The following is a 13,555-nucleotide window of genomic DNA, read 5'->3' on the forward strand; positions in this document are numbered from 1 at the left end:
CGGGGAGGGCGGGAGGCCGGAGAGCGTCACAGTCTCACTCCAGGTGCCTGGGCCCGCGACCTGACGCGCCCCCCGCCCTGGACAGTCGCGGGCGCCCGCCCCACCCCAACTCCGGCCCCGGCTCCCTCCCGACCCCCACTCTCACCGTGCGGAGGTCACGCTGCCTCCTCCGCCGCGGCCCGACTGCGGGCCGCCCAGTAACCTACGGGCCCAAGGACCGCAGGTGAGGCGAGGCACTGCCCGTCACATCCCCACCGGCCCCGCCGCCGGATCAGCAGCAGTCAGCATCGCGTCTGCGGCCTGAGGGAGCGCCTGACTCCAGAGACACCGCGCCCCCTCCCTCGGCCTGCGCCCGCCCTGGACTCCGCCCTCCAGGGCCCGCGCAGCGCGCGCGCGCAGCCCCGCCCCCCCCGGGACTCCCATGCGCAGGCGCAAACCCCACGGGGCCAGGCTCCGCCTTCAGGCCCGCCCCCGCCGCCTGATTCCGGCCTCATCCCACCTCTGGCCCCGCCCCCGACCCCAGCGCCGGCCTTTCCCAGGCTCCGCCCCCAGCTCGGGATCCACCTCCCTCTCCACTGACCTTGCCTCTCTGCCCCCTGACTCAGGTGTCTGCTAGGCCAAACCCGTGACGCCGGCCCCGTGGCTGACCTCAACTTTAGCCAGCACCTTGGACTAACAACATTTGCTGCTAGACGGCGGTCAAACTTGTCAGCTCCTCCTCCTGACCCCGAGAAGTTAATAGCTTGAGCTTCAGGACTGGCGTGGGCTCCTCTCCCACCTTTCAGTGTAATGAGCATCTCCAGCATTTGTGTCCATCCCTGTTCCCTGCCCTTCCGTGCTCTGGGGCCATGCCTGAACCACACGCCTAACCTACCACACCAAAACACCGGGTCTTGCTGAGGCTGAGGGGATAGAAGAGGCACCCCCAAGTGCTGAGATCTGCAGCATCTCCATGGCACCATCAATCTGGGTTCCCTTTGCCACGAATTGGTTCCTACTTTCCCCTGACACTTCCATCACCCACAGGCCTTCCATTCCTTTCCCTCTCAGTGGCTAGCTCTGCCATGAGTGCTCTTACCCTGGAGGTCTCCAAGGTCTGGCTGAGTGTTAAAGCCTGCAAGCTACACTGACGTGGCCAATAGACTAGATGCTCACTGAAATCCTTTTGGGCCACCCTTAACCAACAGCTCAGCTGCAACAAATGACGTTTAAGGAGAATTCTACTGTTTATTGATTACTGTTAAAAGTATAATATACATATTAAGGGGGAATATCCCTTAATTATCTTAAAGCTCTGTAACTCCTTTTGTCTCTGCTTTTTCTCAGGTCAGGACTGTCCAAAATTTTAATTACCTCTGGGTTTTTTCCTCCAGACTTGGCCATTATAATTAGTTTTATACAGTATACATTTTCTTATAATTACAAGTCTACCATTTTTCCTTATTAATTATTGCATTTCATATTTGTTTACGGATCATACTCCATTTTCTTGAGGTATATCCTTTAAATGTTCTTTTTGTTGAAGTCCATTAATAGTAAATTCTGTTAGTTTTTTTATTATGAAATATTTTATTTCATTTCATTCTTGAATTTAACATTAAGCTGTGGGTAAAGTTTAGTGTGAGAATATCCTTAAATTTTTGATAATATTCTACTGTATTCTAGCTTTCACTGGTGCTACTGATAATTTTTAATTAATTTCTTATTATTTTGGGGTAAACTGTCTATGTGCTCTGGATCTTTTAAGATAGCTTTGATCTTAATATTCTGTAGTTTTATTATTATGTGGCTTACAACGGATTTTGTCTTATTTATATTGTGCAGGGTTTCTTGTGCTTCCTGAAACTACAAATTGAAATCTATCATCATTTCTGGGTAAAAAAAAAAAAAAAAAGAGGGAGAGAGAGACAGTGTTTTTTAAAGTCCATCATTTCCTCACTGATTTTGATGCAGTTTGATGTTTGGGTCCAAGAGTGAATGGTCAAGAAAGAATCCTCGAAATGTTTTTGGTGCAAAAATGTGTTTTTTATTAAAGCATGCGACAGGACCCCTGGGCAGAAAAAGTTCCATTATAAGTCTGAGAAATGACTGATTATATAGGGTTTCTTATCCTGTGGAGGGGAAGGTGATGTTAGGGCTCCAGGAAATTGAATCCACAGGTTCCGGGAGGTCTGGCTATTATTAAGATTGTGTTTTTCTTGGGCGCCTGGGTGGCTCAGTGGGTTAAGCCGCTGCCTTCGGCTCAGGTCATGATCTCAGGGTCCTGGGATCGAGTCCCGCATCGGGCTCTCTACTCAGCAGGGAGCCTGCTTCTCTCTCTCTCTCTCTCTCTCTCTCTGCCTGCCTCTCTGTCTACTTGTGATATCTCTCTGTCGAATAAATAAATAAAATCTTAAAAAAAAAAAAAAAGATTGTGTTTTTCTTGTAAATCATTAAGACAGTGACAAACTGATAGAATTTCTTGTCCTGAGTGACTGTGATCTTTATCAGTTGACCATTTGTTTTTCCTTTCTTTGTTCTTGGGCAGTCATGAGTGCCTGAGGAATATCACACATATCCCATTGCCACCTTGCGGGGTGGGAGCTGGTTATGTGGAGTGTCAGTTTGCCTTTTGTTATCTCCTCATTTCCCCCCACCCCCACCCTGAACAATTTTGACCCTTAAATCTTGAAGATTGTTGAAGGCAGAAAGGTCTCATCTTCTGCAGCTTCTTTCCACTGAACGGGGACAGAAAGATGTCCCTACCTATGGGTCATCATCAGTCAGGGCATATAGAGGGGAGTTATGAAAGGGGGAGGTAGCTGAGTCCAATGTGGACAGCAAAGAAATATCTCTGTGGGTGGTAAGAACCATCTGTCTATGTGAAATTATTGTAGTGATGGATTCTCAGCACCAAGCAGAGAAACTTTTAAAAAAGCAATATATTAAAATTAAAATGGCTATAAGAATGAGAAGCCCAAAAAAGAGACCCTTAATAGTCAACCATAGTCCTTCCCCAAACCAGGAACTTAACCAATCCTTGAAAGAGAGGGAAGGATTTTGTAGAGCCTTAAGTTGGGTATTCATATCTTTTAGTAAACCTGTGACATTTTTGTGATGATCTGGGATGTATACAGAGCACTCTTTTTTAATAATGACACATGTACTTCCTTGTGCTCTGGTTAGGACATCTAGAGCCATTCTATTTTATAGAACAACTTTGTGCATTTGTGTAGTTTCAGTATGAAATAAGAAGATGTTGTCTTATGAATCATTGAGGGGTTTCATGGTGTACTTATTGAGGGCTTAGATATGCCAAATTATACTTTCTAATCCTACAAATGGAACAAAAATGGATAGTAAATGGTCATACCATTGGAAAACAGATCATGTTCATCTTTATTTTAAATTGGGAAGATTAAGGGCGCCTGGGAGGCTCAGTCAGTTAAGTGTCTGCCATCAGCTCAGGTTATAGTCCCAGGGTCCTGGGATCAAGGCCCCCATCAGGCTCCTTGCTCAGTGGGGAACCTGCATCTGCCACTTCCTCTGTCTGCCACTCTCCTTGCTTGCTCTCTCTCTGTGTCAAATAAATAAATAAAATCTTTAAAAAAAAATGAATTGGGAAGACTAGCTGGGATAATGATGGATTTGATAATGTGCACATGAATCTAGGCAGAACCTAAGGTGTAATGGCCTATCACCCTGGAGGAAGCCAAGGTCATAGGTTAGTTCCACATAACCACTGGGTTCCATCTGGAGCTAGCCATCCGATACCAGGTTGTACGATCTAATCAGTAGCAAACCCATCAGTAGTCTGGAGTATAATGGTTTGAGAACATGTTTCCAATGATCACCATCCTAAATGTCAGGTGTTATTTGGGGGTATAAAGATTTTTCCCGCATGATTAACAAGCCAGTCCTATGCATTTTTTTTTAATTTATGGTTTTGGGATTTTTTTAGATTTTTAATTATTTATTTGTCAGAGAGAGAGAAAGAGAGCACAAACAGGGGGATAGGTAGGCAGTGGGAGAAGCAGGCTCCCCATGGAAGCCCAATGCAGACTCAAGCCCAGGCCCTGGGATCATGACCTGAGCCAAAGGTGGACACTTAACTGACTGAGCCACCCAGGCATCCCTGCATTTTTTAAATATTCTCATTCCTGGGCTATATAAATTTCTTAGTCTGAATAGACTGGATTAGGGACTTTACTGGAATCAAGACTGGTATGACTTAATGTTTATTTTGTGCTGCCTACCTGGCTGCACAATCTGCCAAGTTGTTTCCTTTAGAAGGTCATATCTTTTTGATGTCCTCAGAAGTGGATTATGGCTACCTTCTCAGGTAGGTGTACAGCCCCAAGAAGTGTAATTATTTCAGACCCATATTTGATTGGAGAGTTATGAGTTGATCATAATCCCCTTTCCTTCCAAATTGCCCCATGGGCATGTAGCACCAGGAAAGCATAGTTGGAGTCTGTATAAATATTAATTTTTAGACTTTTTGCCAACTGAAGAGCATACGTAAGTACCGTTAATTCAGCTTTTTGAGCAGAAGTGTTTATTGGAGGGGCTTTTGCCTCAGTGGTCTTAGTTAAACCAACTACAGCATATCCAGCTTTTCTTTCTCCCTATTCATGAAGCTACTGCCATCTGCACCTGTGGATTTTAACCAGCTGTCACCTACATTTTCAATAGGGAGAACTTTCAAATCTGGTTTGCTAGAATAAACATGAGAAATAATCTCTGAGCAGTCATGTTCTATTCCTAGAAGTATGATGGTCAGGTACAGACATAAGGATAGCTGGGTTAAAGTGTGACAGGTTTTAAATATTATTTTAGGTGTGTCTAAAAACATAGCCTGGGATTTAGTAAGTCAGCCTCTCATCATCCATTGGTGGCCTTTGGTCTCTAGGAACTTTGGAGCTGATGTGGAGTCATCAATGTCAAGGATCATCCCATAATAAGTTTTGAAACTGCTTCTACCAGGAGAGCTTTTGCAGCCACTGCTCAAAGACAAGCTTGCCACTCCTGTGCTACATTATCGAGTGATTATGAAAAACAACCCTCCGGTCTTGTTTCACCTCCTGATTTCTGGGTAAAAACTCCCAAAGCTTATCCTTGTTTTTCTGTTACATATGAAATGAAAGGTTTTTCTAAATTTGGTAAAGCCAAAGCTGGGGCTCATCAAAGCTTAGCTCTAAATGTTTGAAAGTCTGTCTTCTGGGCTTTAGCCCAGAGTAAAGCTTCTTCATCAGGGCCTTTAATTGAATCATACAATAGTCTGGCTAAGAGCCCAAATCCAGGAACCCAAGGCAGCAAAAACCTGCACGCTTAGGACAGTACAGAGTGGTTCTTTCATAACCGGGTGTTCATGATCGAATATAGCTTTTTTTTCCTGTCAGTAGCCAGGGTGAAATGGCCTGGTGTGGTTCATATCCCAAATATTGTACTTTCTATTTAAACATTTGTGCCTTTTTAGGGGAGAAATAACACCCTCTGTCTGCCAAGAAATTAAATAAAGTTATAGAATTACTATCAGATGTTTATTTTGTGGGACTACAGATTAAAATGTCTTCCACATATTGAACTATAGTCCCTTGATAAAGGGAGATAGCATGGAGGTCTTTATCAAGTGCAGCCCTGAGTCGGTAAGGACTGTCTAAATTCCTGCAGCAAGACTGTCCAAGTTCACTGAGCAGGCTCTGAGCTTGAAAGTGAGGTCCATTCAAAAGCAAGTAGTACCTGTGTTTCTTCACTTAGAGGAATGCAAAAGAAGGTGTCTTTTTTTTTTTTTTTAAGATTTTATTTATTTATTTGTTTGTTTGGCAGAGAGAGAGAGCACACACAATTAGTGGGAGCAACAGTAAAAAGAAGAGGGAGCAGCAGGCTCTCTACTGAGCAGAGAGTCTGAGACCCTGGGATCATGACCTGAGTTGAAGGCAAGATGCTTAACAGACTGAGCCACCCAGGTGCCCTAAGAAGGTATCTTTTAAATCAAGTACTGTAAACCAGTTGGCATCACCAGGGCCATGAGTGAGAATAGTATATGGATTTGGCACTATTGAATGAGTAGGCACAACTGTTTCATTTATAGTTCTTAAATCTTTCATACCATTTGATATTCCCCATCTGACTATTTTACTGGTAAGACTGGAGTGTTATAAGGAGATTGACAAGGTTTTAAATTACCATGTTTAGTAATTACCAATTACTAAACTTATCAATAAGAGAAACTTATCAATAAGTAATTCCCAGCTTTTGCCTCAGGTTTTAAAGGGTATTGTTCTTTATGAGATACAGTAGTTGAGTTCTTTGAGGTCATTTTAACTGGTTGAGTTTTAAGAGCCCATCCTGGGACATTGAAATCCCAGACCTGTGGATTTACTTCGTTCCAGATATGAGAACGGATACTGGGGTAAGATTTTAATTCTGTGGGTGTTAAAGAGAACATGCCATCCATCCTCTTCTTTAGTAGGAGCAAACCTGCTACCTAGTTTATACATCAAGTCTCATCCAAGTAATGGAGTAGGACAAGATGAAAAGACTAGAAAAACATGAGTGACTAACTGACTTCTAGATTTACAAGTTAAAGGCATTGTCTGGTGGCACATTTTAGTTTATCGTTCCATGCCAACAATTTTACAGTTAGAAAGACAAGTAGGGCCAGAGTGCTGAATAAGAACAGATTAAGTGGCTCCTATATCAATAAGAACATTGATAAAATTACCTCCCACCTCCAGGATGCACGGCTCAGTCATCTTGATGGCAAAGGGAGCCGGACAAGCCTGAGGGTCCCATCATGCCAGATCCTCCGGTTTCCACTCTTGGGTGAGGAAGTGAGTTCGTGTCTTCCTCTTTCTCTGGAGTTGAGCACAGTCTGTCTTCCAATGTCCTCTCTTTCTTACAGACAAGACATCACCCTGATGGAAAGCATTTGTTTGGACATTCTTTGCTCCAGTGTCTGATTTGGCCACACTCATAGCGTGGGGTGTTACCTGGTCCTTTGTCTGATACTGGCATCATCTTTGGCCCCCAGTTGGTCTGGTGTTGTGGAGAATCTTCAAAAGCAGCAGCCAATATTTGAGCCTGTATTTTATACTGCAGTTTAGCTCCCCAGTCCTTTTCCTGCTATAAGACCATACCTCTATTATTAAGGACTCTAGTAGCTACCTCTAGTAGGGGCTGGGTGGGGGCTTCGAGGACCTAAGTCATGTTAATCATTTTTTGGCAAATGTCAGGGGCCAACTTACAAAATGCACGTTTAAAAGAGTTGTTCCCTCAGGTGAGATTGGATCCAGATTTGTATACTTACAGATGGCTTCTACTGAATGACCCTGAAATAGAGCTGGATTCTTATCAGCTCTTTGAGTAACTTCCTGAATTTTATCAAAGTTTACAGGTTTAGAGAATCTTTTTTCATTCCTTCTATTAAATGGGTGATTATGGTTTCATCTTTCCTTGTCCTGTCTCTTTTCGGTAATTCCTGGGAGGTTCATTATTGGGAACAGCAGTGCCCCCCTACCAGATAATGATCTCTATCTCCGGCTGCCAGCTCATCAGCAAATTCTTGAGGCCTTGCCCAGATACAATTTTTTCCTCAGAGGTGCAACAATGAGTTAATATGATGTATAGATCTTGCCAAGTCAAATCAAAAGTAATAGATAATTGTTGAAAGCCTTCCATAGATTGAGAAGGGTTTTTGGAATAGCATTCTAATTGTTGTTTTCTCTGAGTCAGGTCTGCCATGGCAAATGGGACATGGACTTTAATTGTGCCCATTTTTCCATTAACAACCTCCCTAAGAAGATGTAGTCCAGATTTAGGTGGAGCTGCCAGATGATAAGGGGTTCTGCCCCTGGTATGTCCAGCAAACTGAGAGCAGAGGGGTCTTGGGGTTTATAAGGAAAAATAATAGTAACAGAGCCAGTGTCCTCTTTGTTTGGACTGGCTGGTGATTCATTGAGTAGCCCAGGTAGGTTAGGAGGAAGGGGCCTATTTAAACAATCATCCTGCAATATGAACAGAGGGGGCTTATTAACCTGGTTGGCAGTTAAACACATTCTACAAAAGACTCTCAGGTCAGAGTCCTGATTCAGGGACATGAAGCCTGGACATAGAGAACCTCAGTCCATTTGCCCTGGATTTTTGCAGAAGAGATCTAACTGATAGCCATTAATGGGCCATTTTTCCTTGTCTCTTGAGGAGTACTGAGGCCATGCACTGTTACCTATGATCAGCTTTTTCTTTCTTAAATCTTGCAATTGAATTGATTCCAGGGTGTTAAAAGGCATCCCAAGGGAGAATTCTCTGAAACTAAAGAAGATCCCATGCTCCTAGAAAAATTGAGAAAATCCGTTATCAAAAAAAAAAAAAAAAAAAAAAAAAAAAAATCCACCCCTGACTCCCAGGCAGCATTCCATGCAGGATGTGTCAGAGATACCTGGTGTCAAAGGGACTGAAGGCCTCCCTCAAACAAAATTGCTGTGATCACCACCCTGCCTTATGAGAGGGATGTTGGTGCCCCACCCCACCGACTTCTCCATTGCATTCTAGGCTATAAATGGTGCCAGCGAATAGACCAAAATGCCATGCTGTGCCAGGAAGAACCTGCCATTTTTAACCCAGGGAAAACACACACAAAAAGTTTTGCAAGTTACCTAATTTTATAATTTAAGTAGTTAGTAGATGACACTGATGGAAAACAGTGAAGATAGAAATCCTCCTTGATCTAAGCAACATTTCAACACATGTAGCCCTTACAGCTAACATCCCTAGGAAACATTCCCTGGTTGGGTTTTAATTCACTTGGGTGCTGGTTTCAGCTGGCTCCAGACAGAGGCCAAAGTTGCGTAGAGCAGAGATTCGAAGGGGACCACATTAGACCAATGAGGAGGAAACCTCACATGGGAGTCTTAAGATTGGCAGCTGTCCTACTGACTTAGGTGGTGTCCTGTGCCTAAAAAGACAACTTTTAATAAATACAGAAATGATGAGAGGGCTTCAAGTTTCTTGGTCTTATTACCATTCCAGCCATAGTACTAACTTCCAGCCAAAAGGCAGCCTTTTTTCCTCCCTATAGAAGAGGCAAGGGATAGAGAATTGCAGCCTGAGCAATCAACATGAAAGTGTTCCAGTAAGACTGTACTCCTTGAAAAGTCCCTGAAATGAAAGAAAAGGAAGAGAAGAGGAAATATTCACCAAGTTTGCACCCAGGCTCAGAGTCCAGATGAGAAGACTTGAGCCCCAGAAGGAGCGCCAAAATAATGAGTTTTGCTGTTTGGGTCCAACAGCGAACAGTCAAGAAAGAATTCTTGAGATGTTTTTGGTGCAAAAAAGTGGTTTTATGGGGCACCTGGGTGGCCCAGGGGGTTAAAGCCTTTGCCTTTGCCTCAGGTCATGATCCCAGGGTCCTGGGATGGAGCCCCACGTTGGGCTCTCTGCTCAGCAGGGAGCCTGCTTCCACCCCCCTCTCTGCCTGCCTCTCTGCCTACTTGTGATCTCTGTCTGTCAAATAAGTAAATTATATATATATATATATATATATTTTTTTTTTAAGGTGGTTTTATTAAAGCACAGGTTTGGACACCTGAAATCTGCATTAGATACCTGGAGGTCTGGTTATTACTAAGATTGTGCTTTTCTTGCAAATCATTAAGACAGTGATGAACTGATAGAATTTCATATCCTGCATGACTATGATCTTTATCAGTTGACCATTTGTTTTTCCTTTCTTTGTTCTTGGACAACCATGAGTGCCTGGGGAAAGTCGCACCTGTCCCACTGCCATCTTGCAGGCAGAGGCTATGTGAAATGCTAGTTTGCCTTTTGCCCTCAGCTTGCCTTTTGTTATCACATCAATTTGAGATGCTGCCTTTGTTGTCTATTACCTTTACTAATGGAATTGAGTCTATTTCTGGATTCTTAAATTCTGTTTTATCGATCTTTCTGCATATTAATGGACCATTATCAAAATGTTTTAAATATAAAACTGTATAAGGTTAACTCCGAGCCTCTCCATTGCTCTCTTTTTTTTTCTTTTCCAGAGGTTTTTCTGGCTAATTTTGCTCCTCTTTCATCAAATTTTATAGTCAACTTATGTGGTTTCAGAAAAACAACAACAATAACATATTTTTATTGGAATTTGTCTGTGTTTATAAATTAGGAAGAATTGAAATCTCTATAATGTTGTATCTTCCTATCCAGCAACTTGATGTCTTTCCATTTTTTCACATTCAAATTTGTGATTTCTTAGTTACTTTATAGTTTTCCTTCTTTGGATATTATATATTTATGCCTTGGTATTTTACGTACTGTAATAAATGGGCACTTCTTTTCCATTATGTCTTCTGTTTCTTGTTTGCATGGATGAAGGTCTTTGGTTTTTATATGTTAATTTGATTACTTTTCTTGGTACCTTACTAAATTATCTTGTTTGTACTACTTTTCTCATTAATTCTTTGGGGTTTTCCAGGTATGCAGTTTGTTCTCTGTAAATATTCCTGGTTAAGGCCTCTAACTTTATATTATATAATAGAAGACATGATGACATTATTTTGTTCATAACTTTAGCAGAAAAGCTAGTAAGGAGCTAACCTTTGAGCTATGATAGATAGCTATACATAGATATATCTATCTAGATATATCTATATATAGATATATCTAGATAGATATATCTACCATAGTGTATATCTACCATAGCACACACACTCTCTCTCTAATTCTCTCTCTCTTTCCATATATATATATATATATATATATATATAGACACAAATATATATGTATATATATAGTATAAATATATATTACCGAGTGTTTTGACTTAAAAAAACACACAAATAGATGTTGAATCCTGTCAAAAGTCTTTAGTACATCTGTGGAAATGCTTACATATTAATGTATTTTCTAACATTGTCTTCTTTTTCATTCTTGAAATAAACCCCATTGGATCACAATGCATCTTTTAAATTTGCTGTTAGATTCTATATTAAGTTTTTTGCATTGACATTCTTAAGTGAAAATGGTCTGTGGTTTCCTTTTATTGGAATAAAAATCTTTGGAACTTATTCCAAATAAATTTGAAGTTTATTGGAATAAAAACCTGGCAATCCTTATCAGGTTTGGGATTAATATTGTATGTGCTTCCTAAAATAAAACACTCTAAGATAATTTAAGTAACAATGGAATTATGTGATCATTAAAGATTATGCAGAATTTCTTTATGAAACCATTTGTCTTCTTTGTACTTTCTTTGTGTATTTCTTTTTGCTATAGCCTTTACATTTCTTTTACATTAACTGGTTTTTTAGACTTTCTGTCTTTCTATTAAGAGCAATTAATAGGATCTTAATGGGGGCGCCTGTGTGGCTCAGTCAGTTAAGCATCTGCCTTCAGCTCAGGTCCTGATCCCAGGGTCCTGGGATCAAACCCCACATTGGACTTCCTGCTCACCGGGAACTTTGCTTCTCCCTCTCTCACTCCCCTGCTTGTGTTTCCTCTCACTGTTTCTCTGTCAAGTAAATCAATCAAATCTTAAAAAAAAAAAAAAAAAAAAAAAGATCAATTTTGGTAAGTTGTGTTTGCCTAAAAACATACCTATTGAATGTTCTAAGTTTTTATATTTATTTGCATAGAGTTATACAAAGTACTTTTTTCTTAAAAACTCTACTTTTATGCTATTTCTCTGTTTTTATACTATTTCCCTTTATCATTTCTATTTTTGTACATTTGTTCTCTCTCCCTTTTTAAAGATTTTATTTACTTAAGAGAGAGAGAAAGAGAACGAGTGAGGGGAAGGCACGAGGGAGAGGGAGAAGCAGACTCCCAGCTGAGCATGGAACCCACTGTGGGACTCAATCCCAGGACCCTGATATCATGACATGAGTGGAAGCCAGCTTCTTAACCCTGAGCCGCCCAGGAACTCTGTGTTCTCTCCCTTTCTAAAGCTCAAATTAGCTAATGGTTTCTGTATTTGTGTTTTTCAAATAACCAAATTTTGGATTTATTAGTTCTCTTTTCTGTTTTCCAAATTATTACTTATAAATTAATTCCTTTCTTCTTTCTTTTGACTTAATTTTTTTCTAGCTTGCTATTTTAGATGTTAAATTAATTTATATTTATGTTTTCATTTTAATTGTACCAGGTATTTCAAGCTCTAAGTTTACTTGTGATATGTGCTTTAGCAGTATCACAAAGATTCTGTGTTTTGTTTTCATTTTATCTTCAAGAAATTCTACTATTTTATTTTTCGTTTTCTCTTCATCCTAGTAGTTGTTTAACAGAGTGTTTTTAACTTACCAGGAAAAGGAAAATTAAAACATTTTTAAGAAATTCTGTCATTAATTTCTAAAAGTTTTATTACATTACGATCAGAGAATGTTATTTGTATATTTCTATTCTTTGGTATTTCTTGAGATTTTCTTGGTGGCCTGATATTTCCTTGATTTTCATGAATGTGCCACTTTTACTTGCAAAAAAAGGTATATTCTCTTTTTATAGGTACAGAATTCAGTATAGTTTTATAGATCTATTAGTTCCTCTTTCCCACTTAACAATGAACAGAAAACCAAAATTGTAAGATGCTGGAGGACAACCTTTAAACATGGAAGACAGACACCCAAAACAAATAGACCTGAAAGGAACCAGAAACTCTGCAGGAAGAAGAAAACTCCCCATCATACACTTCCCTCCCCAAAAAACTATCAATAATATGTGCAGAGAAGAAAGAATATTGCATCCCTGAAACAAGAATATGTGGTATTAATAAGAAATTCTGAAAACACAATAGAGCCCTTGAAAATGAAAAAGATACAGCAACAATGAAAACGGAACAGAGGGGATTGAAAATAAAGTTACAAATATCTTCCATAAACTGACACAAACAGAAAAAGAGATTGAGAATAGGAGATAAAATGATTTAATTCGGTCTCCTGAAAGTTGCCCAAAGTCCTCAAATACTAAGAGGAAGCCCCTCATTACAGATGAATCACTGTGGGCTAAGGGCTTAGTAGGCTCTCCCTTGAGGCTGGGCAGGCAGGGCAAGGGCCCATGTGTAGTTTTCGTTCTCCTCTGTGCAGCCTGACCTGGCTATTTGCTTCTGGGTACAGGACAGCCCTTCATTGGTCTCATATCCTTCCTGGACGCTTCAACAAGGCCCCCTATGGTTCTCTGCCCCTGTTCACATGAAATCTGACCCTTTCCAGTCTACGCACCACAAATGGGACCACTCACAGATGGGCCAGGCACCGGAGGACCCCAGGACCCAAAGGCCTTCCTGTCTTCTACCCTCAGCCATCTCTTAGGATGCTGGCTCCAAATCCTTCTAGTATCACTCTTAAAAAACCCTCATTTTGCTTCTTTTCTGTCATAATGTGGCTTTCAGGCAAAGCTTCTCAAAAAGGAGTTCTGTTAGCAACGCAAAAGTGTCTGCCAAGTTAAGGAGAGCCTACCGATCCTTAGAAACACAATGGCCATTCTGCTCCTGCAGGGTTGAGAGGAAATGCCTTAATTCTTTCTAGATGAGTCACAGTTCCTGATGAAGGGCACAAGACCACTTGCTAAAGCAACAAAGACACTAATT

General features: G+C 41.0%; 1 protein-coding gene across 5 annotated transcripts in view; it reads right to left on the reverse strand.

Annotated features, from left to right (window-relative positions):
* The window catches only part of CCSER2 (coiled-coil serine rich protein 2), a 183,470-nt gene extending 183,092 nt beyond the window's left edge, over positions 1 to 378 (reverse strand). For 2 of the 5 annotated variants that reach the window (XM_032838464.1, XM_032838469.1), the window contains exon 1: positions 146 to 366. The gene's annotated coding sequence lies outside the window, so the exon portion shown is untranslated. Of the gene's footprint in view, positions 1 to 145 lie in introns of all 5 variants that reach the window. The other 3 variants (XR_004380411.1, XR_004380412.1, XM_032838487.1) reach the window with 3 other exon arrangements.
* Positions 379 to 13,555: the final 13,177 nt, after the last annotated feature.

The sequence above is a fragment of the Lontra canadensis genome, unplaced genomic scaffold, assembly GCF_010015895.1.
Source record: "Lontra canadensis isolate GAN:19392208 unplaced genomic scaffold, GSC_riverotter_1.0 scaffold3, whole genome shotgun sequence".
Classification (NCBI taxonomy): Eukaryota; Metazoa; Chordata; class Mammalia; order Carnivora; family Mustelidae; genus Lontra; species Lontra canadensis.